Here is a 13,401-nt window from a genome sequence, read left to right on the forward strand (position 1 = left end):
TCCTGTTATCACAGTGTCCAACCACTGTGGGGAAGCCCACAACTTGGATCTGACCACAACAGTACTTTCCCCACTTGTGATTCCCAGAATCTAGCACTCAGAGGCATACACTGGAGGTGGAACACAGGTATCCTGGATCGTAGCTGCTGATAGTCTTATTCTCTGTGAAAAATTTCTGGCAGTTTTCCCACACTATCTGCATGGTATCCAGTCTTCCCTTCATTCATTTACCTTCCAAGACTCCCTACAAACAACTAATCAAACATAGGGTTAACTCTGATCTGATTCACACAACCATCTTTCCATGCTGGTGATACAGTGGATGACTGTTGCCTCTTCTTGGTCTCATCAGTCTCCTTCAGAAACAAAAAGGCACCTTTGGATCCAACTCACGGCTGGGTTATGAATTTAAAAACACAACATAACAAATAGGAAAGCCTTGAAATGACCAGTGTATAGCAAAGATACTTTGTGCAAGGATGCCAGATTGTCACGCCAAAACCGATAGGTCTCTGTTTCTGTTCACACATCCATAGAGTGTCCATTGCTTGATTTGTCTAACCATGATTCTTCTCTCCTCGATGACTGGCAGATGGATATGTGAGTCTGCCGAAAGGCATTGCGTTGGAAGCGACATCAGGTGATGTGGAAGTGCTATCCTCGATATAAGTTCTGCGATAGCACATTCACACATGCAAGTCGCAGCTTGACGTCTTGTTCATCAAGGGACGAGCACAAATGTGCAAACCGGCAAACTGCAGCACAAGTGCAAGGCATGCTCCAATATTACCATTCACACTTCATTATTGGTTTTGCTTTGTTTATTTGGAAAACGTGCATCTTGCCATATGACTTTTTCAAAGAAAGCGTCCTTCGTTTGTGCAGCTACATCCTGACAAGTTTTCAGAAGACAGCAATAGTGCTGGAAGGGACACCAGGACATTCTCCTCACTTTGCATGTGTGAACCAACTTAGTGAACACTGCAACTGCAATTTGCCTCTCTATAAGCTTGCAATACTAGAAAGACATCAATAAATTAATGGGCAAGGTTTCAACTTAAAAATCACCCTGGTCTCTCAGGGGGTTATTCTTGCCTTCAGTCTTGCACATCTTTTGTGGAGTAATCTGAATGATTTTTTAAAATAATAAATACTAAGGCACAATGTGTTCTTTCCCTCTGTACCTGCCTGCCAACCCTTCCACCCTATCTCTGCAAAACCTTTTGCATGCCTTTGCAGCAGCAACCAGCCTGCAAGGTAGTTTACCAACTTCGTTTGGCTATTGAAGAGCTTGTAAACAAATTCATAAAATTTGTCATGCTGATTATAGTGTTGGCAAACACAATGGCTGATCATGTTATAAATGTTTATCAACACCCGCACTCACCCACCTGCTAAGAGGTGCTACGCTTTAATGAAATTGTTTGACTATCAAGGCTGGTTGCTAAGATACAATGTTCTCGTTACTAGGGATGTGATGCTTGCAGATTTCTGTTATCAAATAATGATTAGAGATGCGCTAACCTCAAGGTGTTCCGTGCAGCGAAAGGTTTGCTGAGCCTCAAATTAGTAAACTGTCTGCCTGAGCAGACACTTACAGAAGGAGCGCGCGAGCATCAAAGTTACAGGGCTGACATTTTAAAAGGAGACAATATCGGTCAGACGAAGCAAGCATCCCCTGCATATGATGAAAGACTATCTGTGGAAATGTTTACATGATCAGTTGCCAAGCACAATGTATTTATGACATATTTCCAACTTAGGATAGTCTCCAGTCCTGGCATCAAATAATTGCATTTTCTTTTTAGTGTATCAAAAGCCCCCTTACACCCACTCCTTCCAATAAGCCCTGTCTTTTAAGATCCCCTATTTTGCTGCAGGAAAGAAAAGCAGGGGGGGAAAGACCAGGACACCAAAGGAGATGAAGCCAAATTAGCAGGAGAAAACATACATAGTCTTTCCAGGCACAAGATTACATATTCCTAAATAATACAGGTCCAAGGTCAGGAGTGTTGTTGATGTAAAACCAGTTAAGTATTACAAAAGAGGGGAAAAATATTAGATATTGACAGCATTTTCTCTGTTGACTTTGGGCAGCGCTAATTTGCTTGTAGACATCTTCAGAAGACGACATAAATATTACACCTCGTATTATCATTGCTTAACAAGTGCATTTCAGTCTGCTTAATCGTTGGATGAGATAATGAATAGTACACACTTGGTGATCACAAGGATTGTGTTCACACTGCCAAAGGAGTAAGTAATCTTTAAGTATAATTGTTGAGCTCATTATTGAATTAAGGGTTCAAGCTGTAGTTGCAATGCTGGCGTTAGTGTGAATTTGAGTTGAAAACTAGCTGTGCTGCATAAATCTAAATCATGAATGGGTGCGTTCCTGTTTGACCGTTGGGACCATGCAACTGAGAGATCACCAGTAATGGTCCATTTCAGCACTGGGCTTATTATTCCACTTGTTACTTCAGAATTTTATTTTGCCACTACACTCCCCACCCCCAACCAACTGCAGAGCTGCAGGCAATTAAATTAATTCAGCATAGCACTGTCCGTTCAATAAAGTGGATATCTGTTTGGGGTGGGTGGGTGGAGAACCAGAACTGCAAAAATGGTCACACTTCCCACCTATCCATGTCTGAAGATCTGTGCAGTATAACATGATCACTAAAATGTCTTTGTGTGTGTCCCAGTCCCTAAAATTTTCAATGTGTGCTGCTTCTGACTGCTCTATCCTTAGGGCCATTTACTCCTGAGATAATCCACAAAAGATAAATTGAATTCAGCAGAGCAAGTTGATTGCAAATGAAAACCATGGCAAATCTGATGTGAACACCCCAAATTCTCTGTGTTCAAGTGTACATTAATGTGTGCTAACTGTACAAAGATGCCCCTGCTTCACTCTGGAAGTGCCACATTCTGCTCAGATGTATCCGTTTCTCAGAAAATGGAGGTGAGGGAAAACAGTTTCTGTGGGTGTGCAGCAGAAACTGGGTATGCACAGCGCTGATTGGCAGGCAGCTGAGACATGATAAACCCCTCCCTCAATAACAGAAGCTGTTTTACAACCTTTAAAATTGGTTATGCTTTTTCTGGGGTGGAGGAAACCACTGAGTCAAAATAAAATAAAATAATGGTTCATGCCATTAAAAAAAAAAGAAAAAAGGAATGAGACACAATCCATCTGAAGCATGTGGTGATGGGCACAACTGACAATCAGTTTCAGCACTATGTTCTGTGTAACAAAGTGAATGTGGGAAGATGCCAGGCTCATTCTGTGGAAGAGAAAAACCATGGTGACAACTTTTTGATGTGTGAATGTCCACATCCCTATGATTTTTATCTCTCAGTCCAAAAAATTCTGATGCAAGCTGGAGAAAGGACTCCAAAGGGGTGGATGGTAGGAGCAAAAAGAAAGGAGGGAAGAAACTCCCATCAAATGTCCTGTCAGCTGTGAAGCTCATGCGTTGACTTCAGGATGATGCTACTTGCCAAACTAACCAGTTCACAGGACTGTTATAGCAGAGATTGCCGACATTTTTGGGCTTGTGGGCACATTTGCCAACTGGAGAAACTGCCATGGGTGCACTAGAAAGTTTTGTAGAAGGGACAAGGACAGGGGAAAAGGACTCGCATTACTTTCACTTTTTTAGTGGGAGATAGTGGGGGTGGAAATGTCTGAACTGGCTGTTCTTATCTCTTGAGTAAGCAAGAGCTGTCTGGAGGAGTTCCTTTTTATTCCAGGTATTAACTTGGCAGCTGCTGAAGAAGCATTTATCACTGTGCCTCTGGGAAAACCCCTTAAGCCAGACCTTCTCTGTATCTTTTTTTTCTTTCTTTTTAAAGAGATATCACCTTATAGTTGACACATAGGTGGGATGGGCTTGAGGTCAGACCAGAAGCTGGTTGGAGCCAAAGTGATAAGATGAGCTAGAAAGGTCGAAGGCAGGATGTCTCTGAATAATACCAGTTGCTGGGAATTGCAGATGGGGAAAATGCTCTTATATCATACTCGTCTTCCCACAGGCATCTGACTAGCCACTGTGAGAAAAGGATGTTGGACAAGAGGGGCCATTGGCCTGATCCACAAGGACTCTTGTTGTCTTCTTCAATTGTCAGGGGCCAAACAGAAAAGGAGAGGGGGATGGCTTTAATTTCCTGGTTCCTGCATGACCCCACAGTTCAAATTTTGACTAGAAACCTATCTGCAGTAAGCTTATTGGGAGGTTTTTAATGCTTGATGTTTTGTGTTTTTAGATACACTGTAAGTTGCTCAGAAGGACACGAGTGCTGCAACAATGATTCATAAAGACCAAGCTGGCTTTCTCCCAGGCAGACAATTGTCAAATAACACGAGAAACTTAATTGACATTTTAGAAAAGCTACAAGTTAATATAAATACAAAAGCTGTTTTAATATTTATTGATGCGGACAAAGCCTTTGACAATATTTCTTGGAGCTTTATGAGGAAAAATTTGCAAGGGATGGGGGTTGGAGAAAGGTTTGGAAACGGTATAGGCGCGATTTACTCAGAACAGAAGGCGAAATTAATAGTGAATAATGCAGTTACGGAAGAAGTTAAGATAGAGAAAGGGACACGACAAGGCTGCCCAATTTCCCCTTTGCTTTTTATTTCAGTCCTGGAGGTCTTGCTGAATATGATTAGAAGGGACCAACAGATTCAGGGTATACAGGTCGGAGTTAAACACTATAAACTTAAAGCCTATGCAGATGACCTAGTACTGACGTTACAGGAGCCAATCCCTAGTTCTAAAAGAGCACTGGAAATAATACAAGAATTTGGTCGGGTGGCAGGTTTTAAATTGAATAAATCAAAAACTATGGTTTTAGAAAAAAATTTGACAGCAGCAGAGAAGGAAAGGTTTCAGGAAGAAACAGGTTTAATATTGGTGAAAAAAGTGAAATATCTAGGGGTGAACTTGACTTCGAAGAATGTAAATTTATTTAAAGATAATTATGAGAAGTGTTGGTCAGAAGTGAAAAAAGATCTTGAAATTTGGACAAATTTGAAACTTTCCTTACTGGGTAGAATTGCTGTTATCAAAATGAATGTATTGCCAAGAATGTTGTTTTTGTTTCAGACGCTACAAATCATTGACAAAATGGACTGTTTTGAGAAGTGGCAAAAAGAAATCTCTAGATTTGTCTGGCAGGGCAAAAAGCCCAGAATAAAATACAAAATTCTTACTGACGCAAAGGAAAGAGGGGGGTTTGCCCTGCCGGACTTTAAGTTATATTATGAAGCAGCAGCTTTTTGCTGGTTGAAGGATTGGCTACTTCTTGAAAACACGGATATTTTGGATTTGGAAGGATATGATAACGTTTTTGGGTGGCATGCATACTTGTGGTACGGTAAGGCTAAAGTGTACAAGACATTTAAAAACCATATTGTCAGGAAAGCATTGTTTAATGTCTGGATGAAATACAAAGATTTATTGGAAAATAAAACCCCTAGGTGGCTCTCACCTATGGAAGCAAAGGCCTTAAAAAAGCTTAATATGGAATCTAATTGGCCAAAATACTGGGAAATTCTGGAGCAGGAGGGAGATAAAGTGAAATTGCAAAGCTATGAGAAACTTAAGGATAAGGTGCGAGACTGGTTACATTATTTTCAAATAAGAGAGGCCTATCACTCGGACAGGAAAATTGGTTTCCAGGTGGAAAAATCAAAGCTGGAAATAGAATTGTTAGAACCCAATGCTAAGATATTGTCGAGAATGTATAACCTGCTGTTGAAGTGGAATACTGAGGATGAAACGGTAAAATCTGCTATGATAAAATGGGCACAAGACGTTGGTCATAACATTATGTTTGTTGACTGGGAACAGTTGTGGACCACCGGTATGAAATTCACGGCATGTAATGCCTTAAGAGAGAATATTATGAAAATGATATATAGGTGGTACATGACCCCAGTCAGACTTGCAAAAATCTACCATTTGCCCGATAATAAATGTTGGAAATGTAAAGATACTGAGGGGACATTCTTTCACCTTTGGTGGACGTGCCCAAGGATTAAGGCTTTCTGGGAGATGATATATAATGAACTGAAAAAGGTATTTAAGTATACTTTCCTGAAGAAACCAGAGGCCTTTCTTCTGGGCATGGTCGGCCAATTGGTGTCAAAGAAGGACAGAACTTTCTTTATGTACGCTACAGCAGCAGCAAGAATACTCATCGCAAAGTATTGGAAAACACAAGATCTACCCACTCTGGAAGAATGGCAGATGCAAGTAATAGACTATATGGAACTGGCTGAAATGACCGGCAGAATTCGAGATCAAGGAGAAGAGCAGGTGGAAGAGGACTGGAAGAAGTTTAAAGCCTATTTACAAAAACACTGTAAAATCTTTGAATGTTGAGGACATTGAAAAAGAAAAGAAGGGGTTCTAGTGACTGAGTTAATTAAGAGCACAAAGGGAGGGATTAAGAGTCAAAATGAACAAAATTGAGCTTGCTGAACTAATTACTACATAGAATACAAGATCGGGAGGCGGGTGGAAGCAAAGAAAATAAGGTTTTGAAGGTTATAATTGGAAAGTGAGTTTATTTTTATGTCAAAATTTCCTTTTTCTTTTTTCTTTTTTTCGTCTTATTTTTTGTCTATGCTGTTTTCTTTTCTTTTTTGTATAATGTTTGTGAAAATTTTTCTTTTGTAATGTTTGTGAAAATATGCTTTTTTTGTTCTTTTTGTGGAAAATGTAATAAAAATTATATATATAAAAAAAAAAAAACAGAAGGACACGAGTGGCACTGTGGGTTAAACCACAGAGCCTAGGACTTGCCGATCAGAAGGTCGGCGTTTCGAATCCCTGCGATGGGGTGAGCTCCCGTTGCTCGGTCCCAGCTCCTGCCAACCTAGCAGTTTGAAAGCACGTCAAAGTGTAAGTAGATAAATAGGTACCACTCTGGTGGAAAGGTAAACGGTGTTTCCGTGTGCTGCTCTGGTTCACCAGAACCGGCTCAGTCATGCTGGCCACAGTCAGCTGTCAGCTGTCTGTGGACAAACGCTGGCTCCTTCGGCCAATAAAGCGAAATGAGCGCCGCAACCCCAGAGTCGGTCACGACTGGACCTAATGGCCAGGGGTCCCTTTACCTTTACCTTTAAGCTGCTCAGAGTGGCTGGGAAAACCCAGCCAGATGGGCAGGGTATAAATAATAAAATTATTGTTATTATTATTCACATTAAAAAGCAAAAGAAGGCAAAACCCTGGAAGAGCCAGCTGTAGAGTGGCTTCCACAAGTCCACATCCCCACAGGGCTGGCAATTTAATTATCTGCTGCCTGACAATTGCTTCCTTTTAGTTTAACCCTGCTAATTAGCCATGCTAATTTCCTCAGGTATCTCCGCGCCGTGACATAAGCCCGATCACTTTGCACAGTGTGGCTAAAGTCAAATCATAGAACCTTTCATGCACAGCCAGGATCCCAGATAGGCAGGAAGCTGGGCAGGAGAGAGAAACTCTGCTTACCATGTTGGAACGGTTCTTTTCACCTCTTAGTCCTGCTTAAGAAGACTTCATATGGTGGTGTGCCACAATGAAGCATAAAGCTCCATTAAAAATTATACAAATGATCAGTAAAGTGCATGATCAATTAAGCAGCTATGAAAGTTTGTTGGCACACACACACACAAAAAGCCTTCAAGAGACACCTGCTGAACTCTGCTGGAAGAGTGTTCCACAACATGGGACTGGATTTGCTGAATACCCTTTGGTGACCCCCTTGACCTCTGGATCCCAAGAACTGATGGCTGCACATCTAGCCTTTAAATCCTCTTCATCTCCAAGAAGACTGTTTCTGGAGACTACCTGGAGAGCTTGTATCAAAGATGGGACACCACTTTGATGAGCCTGCTTGCCAAGCACATTATCTCTGAAGCCAAGAGCACCTATATTGGATCTCAGGTGAGGATCTTAGGTCAAGGTCATCAGGGAGAAGGCCACCCTGATACATTCTAGGCTTTAGTAATTTCTTATGATTTCAAGAAGAGTTATATATAACTTTGAAAGCTGGGGGCGGGGGACATTCACAAACCATCCCTTTTGGTGGTACACAACTTCTGCTAATTAAATCATGCCTCTGTTTGTTCTGATCTCAGGCCTCTGTGAAATCAGTGGAAAACTGGTCTTCTGTTTTCAGTCAGGTAAGCTGGAAGATAAGATAGCAGATAAACAAAAAATAAAGAGGGGAGCTGGAAGGGATAGGTGGGTGGGACACATCTTTGTATGTGTCATCTGGACACAGAGTCCGAATACCAGATCACAGGTTACAGCAATTGTTGTTTGGAGGGAATATTGCTTATTTTATTTATTTTCCCAGGCAACCCCGCCCCCTTGAATTCCAATGATGGGTTCTTGGAGTAATGTGAGGGGTCAGAGACAAACAGCCCCTTAGATGGCCAGGCTGTTTAGAGCTTCAGGATTAGAGGAATGAAAAAAAAAAAAAAACATAGATAGGAAGGAGTAGGAAGATGCTAATAATTGCAGGCTGTAAGGAACCAAAAGTAGAGAGGGGCAGTTTCCTGGGTTTCAACCTGTTCTGCAAGGTTCTCATAGCTGAATCTGAGTTACCACCGGCAGCAATTGAAAAAGCAGGTGGTGGCCAGTCTCATTAAATTCACAAGAGGCAACTAGTAAGTTGGCACACTTTCATCAAGGGACCAACAGGTAAGATTGCCTCTCTAGCAGGTCTGGGGAACCTCTGGCCCTCAGAATGTTATTGAACTTCAGCTCCCAATATCTCTGACCACTGGTAATGCTGACAACATCTGGATACTCATAGGCTCCCCACCCCTGCAGGCATGATGTGAAATGTGTCATTATACAACAAGTTTTTCTAACAGCGATCACAATGCTCTGAACTGATTTACAGGAGAGGATTAATATAGCCAAAGAGAACCATCTATCGTTAATTCAGACAATATCAAGTCATGAATACCTGTCCATGTGGGATAGTATGGACACTTTATCTACAACAGCTGTTGTCTGTCTGAGTTGGGAGGGGGGGAAGCTTTTCTTCAAATTTATGCTGTAGTGAGTGATTTGCATTGCATCAGATTATACGGGATATATTGTGTCACATGGCATGACCTGGTATAACCTGACTTAATGCAACACACATGTTTGTATTGTATTACACATTTTTTGGGAGGGAAAAATCTCTGAAAAGCTGTTGAGAGCAGGTGGCTTCTGTAAATGGAAGGTACTTTCCCGTGGTATTTCATACCAGCAAAATACCAAAATGTGTCTAAAACGTTCGGCAGTAGTATTTTAAAAAATCTGTTTTTGACTATTGTAAAGTGACAGTAGAGGGTCTCTGTTAAAGTCCATAAAGGCTTGGCTCCACATATTCAAAAGCTATTACTGGAAATGATTCAAAAATCAAGGAATTATTATGATTTTTTAAAAACAAAAACAAAAAACAGCTAATGGCCCATGCTTTGCTCTTAGAAAATTATTTTGTCCATTTGTTCACTTGTAATTTGCTTTGGGTTGCCTTTGGAAAGATCAAGCGACTGACAAATTTAATAAATAAATAAATAAATAAATAAATAAAAATAAATGCATTTGAATTTGACCTCCAATTTTGGTTTTGTTTATTTTTTGGTATTGTTGTTTTTTAAATAGAGTTTGTTGGGGCAGAAAATAGTAGGAAGATAGTGAGAGAAACAGATAAGGAAAGAAGAGAAAAAATGGACAGATAGTGTAAAAAAATAAAATAAAAGTGGATCATTTCCACCCTAACCCTTATGGGTCTGACTGTGAGTAAAAGTGTAAGCTGAGAGTCTCAAATGAACATGTTTCTGAAGTCTCTATAATATAACGGGTGCAGCATGTTGGCCATTCATTGTGTGAGAGCCAGCCACAGGTCTTTGCTCCGGAGCAAAGTATACGTGATACAATTTACAGAACTGGTCTATCAGCTAAGATCCAGTCTGCAGCAGGAGAGAAAGGGCTAATACTTCCCCAGTTCCTGCCAGTGTCCTGATTTGGATTGGCTGTGCCCCAAAGGCTGCTATTCCCTTTAAAAACCAAAACCCATTCACGCTCATTTGAACCTAGTGGGCATTTGGAGCTGGGGACAGCTAGATTGGTAAAGAAAAAGCAGTTTATATGCATTGTACATGCGATATAACACTGTTACACCAGATGGTACTGTGGAGTACCATCTTTCCCAACAGGATTTTCCTGTCTGAGTTTACAACACATTTAACTGAATCGCTTCTTTGAAGTGTCTAGATCCCCCCTGCATAGTCCACTACAGTGGTACCTTGGGTTACAGACACTTCAGGTTACAGACGCTTCAGGTTACAGACTCCACTAACCCAGAAATAGTACCTCGGGTTAAGAACTTTGCTTCACGATGAGAACAGAAATCGCATGGTGGTGGAATGGCGGCAGCGGGAGGCCCCATTAGCTAAAGTGGTGCTTCAGGTTAAGAACAGTTTCAGGTTAAGAGCGGACCTCCGGAACGAATTAAGTTCTTAACCTGAGGTACCACTGTACTTTGAAATCTAAGAGCAGGACTTGATTGTTGCTAAATCCTGGCACCCAATTTATCAACGTATCTTCTGAAATCCGGACTAACTGAATCACAACAACTGTTTTGCACCTAGGTGAACAGAACATGGTTCCCTTACACCAATGGCAACAATTTACCATTCAGGACCTCCCCCCTTTTTTTGCTTTTACATAGTTAAAAGCAGCTTCCTATGTTCCTGAGTCAGCCCATTGGTCCATCCAGCTGGGTGTTGTCTATCTATACAGACCAACAGTGCCTCTCCAGAATTTCAGACTGGGGACTCTCTACCTACAGATGTCAGGGATTGAACTTGAGACCTTCTACATACAAGCAGATGTTCTTTACCCACTGAGCTATGTCCCTTCTTCTTTTAAGGGTGGCAGCAAGGCAGTAGATAGATAGGACGGCCTCACGAAACTGTCTCCCCATGCTCTGCGATGATTGCTGATTGTAGAGACAAATACCTGAGGAACAGCTCAATATTCCTCAAGCATTGGAGCTACTTCTCTGACTGCTGCAGCCTCCCCTTCACCCTCTGCTCGCCAAGGCTCGGAGCCTTTTCCCTTTATGTACCTTTCAAAGTCTTCCTCTTCCATCCATCTCTTGTGGGGAAGCAACACTAGCCAGGCTTGTCATCCTCGTTTACATCACTAATGCCCCTTTGGCCTGTTGCAAACAACTCCCCTTAAGCCAAAAAAGTAGCAGTTCGCTCAGCACACACATTTATATGTACAGTATATATATATAACCTATGGCAGTAAATACCTAAGCACGAAACATGAAAGGCTGTAGGCAAGAAATACCTAAATAGGAAATAAGGGCACCTTGGGATGACTGCTTCATGAACTCAAACTCTTTATCACCCCTCCCTAACTCTCCACACAACCCTGCTTGTTATCTGTCATTCGATGTACACCTGTAACGTCCTGACAGAATCCATTATGAGTGTGAGGCGCATGTATAGGGATTCAAAGCTGTATGAAACCATTCTCTGAAGTTATTTCAACCCCTCCTCGCCTAAAAATTCATGAGCCATGAAGTGTACCAGAGAGGACAAGGAACATGCACACAGCAAGGGAAAAACAACCACCTCAAAGCAGATCTGTGTCAAACTGTGCTTTTGGTTTTGAACTAGGGAGGGCTCTGACCGTAGTCCATTGCGCCCAGGTGGTGCTGTGGGTTTGAGGGTCAATGGACACTGCTCATTTTCCCCAATAAATCACATTTTCTGAAACACATGTGTTAAATACCTTTGTGAAGCCCCAACACAACAGAGGTGAGTGATATAAATAAATGCTTTTTAAACCAGAGACTCTTCCTATTTTTTAATCCGTTTCCCTTTGACATTTAAAAAACTGTTTTAAAAAGGAGGGGGGAAGAGTGAAATGTGACTTGCTATCATAGTTTCCCGTCGCTTAGGGAAGGAATATTGAAAAAAAAAATCCTTTAAAATGAAAATAAAGGGTTTTCTATAATTAATTTGTTTCTAATTAAGGTCTGCATGGCTTAAGGGATTAAACTTTTCCAGTGTTTTCAGGAAAGGTGTTTGGGAAGCGTAGGAACAAATGGGCCCAAGTTTACTTTGACACCCTATTGATTCTAATAGGAAAGAAGCATATGTTGGATCAGCCTGTGGTCTTTAATTTGGGAAACTTGCACAAGCTTCAACATAATTTCTATGGCTCTATATATTGTAAAGTTACATGGGTAACGCACACGGTCTATCAAAGTTTTCCAGTATTCCAAGTGCGGTTGCCCCATAGACTACATAAAACTGATATTGACAGTTTTATTTTCAATCCCTTTCCTAATGATCCCTGACATGGAGCTCACTCTTTTCACAGCTGCTGCACACTGGGTCAACATTTACATCGAGTTATCAAGCAAGACTCCAAGATCTCTTCCCTGGTTGCTCACCCTCACTTCAGACCATGTAAGCATATGTGCGAAAATAGGATTTTTATTTTTTTAAATGATTTTTAAATATTTGCGCACACTGAATTGCAGCTGGCATTTTCATGTGCATTTATACAATCTGGAGAGACCTTTTCCCTACTCTTTGCAGTCTCTTTTTGTTCTTTCCACCCTGAACAATTTCGTGTTGCCACCAAACTTGGCCACTTCATCACTCAGCCCTAATTCCAGGTCCTTTATGACCAAGTTTTAAAAAGCAGCTCCCAGTGCTGATTCTTGGAGCTGTGTGTGTGTGGGAAACCCTACTTCTTACATCGATTCACCAGGGGTGGCCAACTCCCAAGAGGCTGTGATCTACTCACAGAGTTAAAAACTGGTAGTGATTCAGGTCAAAGTTGTTAAGGGAGGGGGGCAGCCACATTTTTGGGGGGTGCAGGGGAAAATGTTGAGCTTCTTTTGAGGGAGCCAGTGATCTACCAGTGATCTACCACAGACGCCCAGTGATCTACCAGTAGGTCACGATCTACCTGTTGGATGTGCCTACATTAGGAGATCTCTTCATTTGTCCCTTTTCTCTGGTTTTCTGGAGATCTCTTCATTTGTCCCTTTTCTCTGGTTTTCGGTCTTTAACTATAAACAACAAAAGAGGCTTGTAGCACCTTAAAGACTAACACATTTATTACGGCGTCAGCTTTCGTGGACTTAAGTCCATTTTGTCAGATGCATGAAGTGAAGTTGGCAGGTATATAACAGAGGAAAATGGGAGATGGGTGTTGAATGGCAATTGGATTCAAGAATTACAGAGAGTGACTATTAGAGCTTAAGCAGATGTTAAATAGACCCTTTACAGCAGAAGATTGGTGATAATTGCTGAAATCATTGTATTAGTAGGGAAGGGATCCATTTGCAAGAAACAATCATAGATAGCAC

The 13,401-nt window shown here is 41.4% G+C and overlaps 1 long non-coding RNA gene across 1 annotated transcript in view; it reads left to right on the forward strand.

Moving 5' to 3' along the window:
• LOC307226485 overlaps positions 1-12,490 on the forward strand; it is a 134,985-nt gene extending 122,495 nt beyond the window's left edge. Inside the window, exon 5 of the long non-coding RNA XR_013843464.1 lies at positions 12,402-12,490. This is a non-coding gene — a long non-coding RNA (uncharacterized lncRNA). The remainder of the gene's footprint in view (positions 1-12,401) is intronic.
• Positions 12,491-13,401: the final 911 nt, after the last annotated feature.

Source organism: Podarcis cretensis (genome assembly GCF_951804945.1).
Source record: "Podarcis cretensis genome assembly, chromosome: 1".
Taxonomy (NCBI): Eukaryota; Metazoa; Chordata; class Lepidosauria; order Squamata; family Lacertidae; genus Podarcis; species Podarcis cretensis.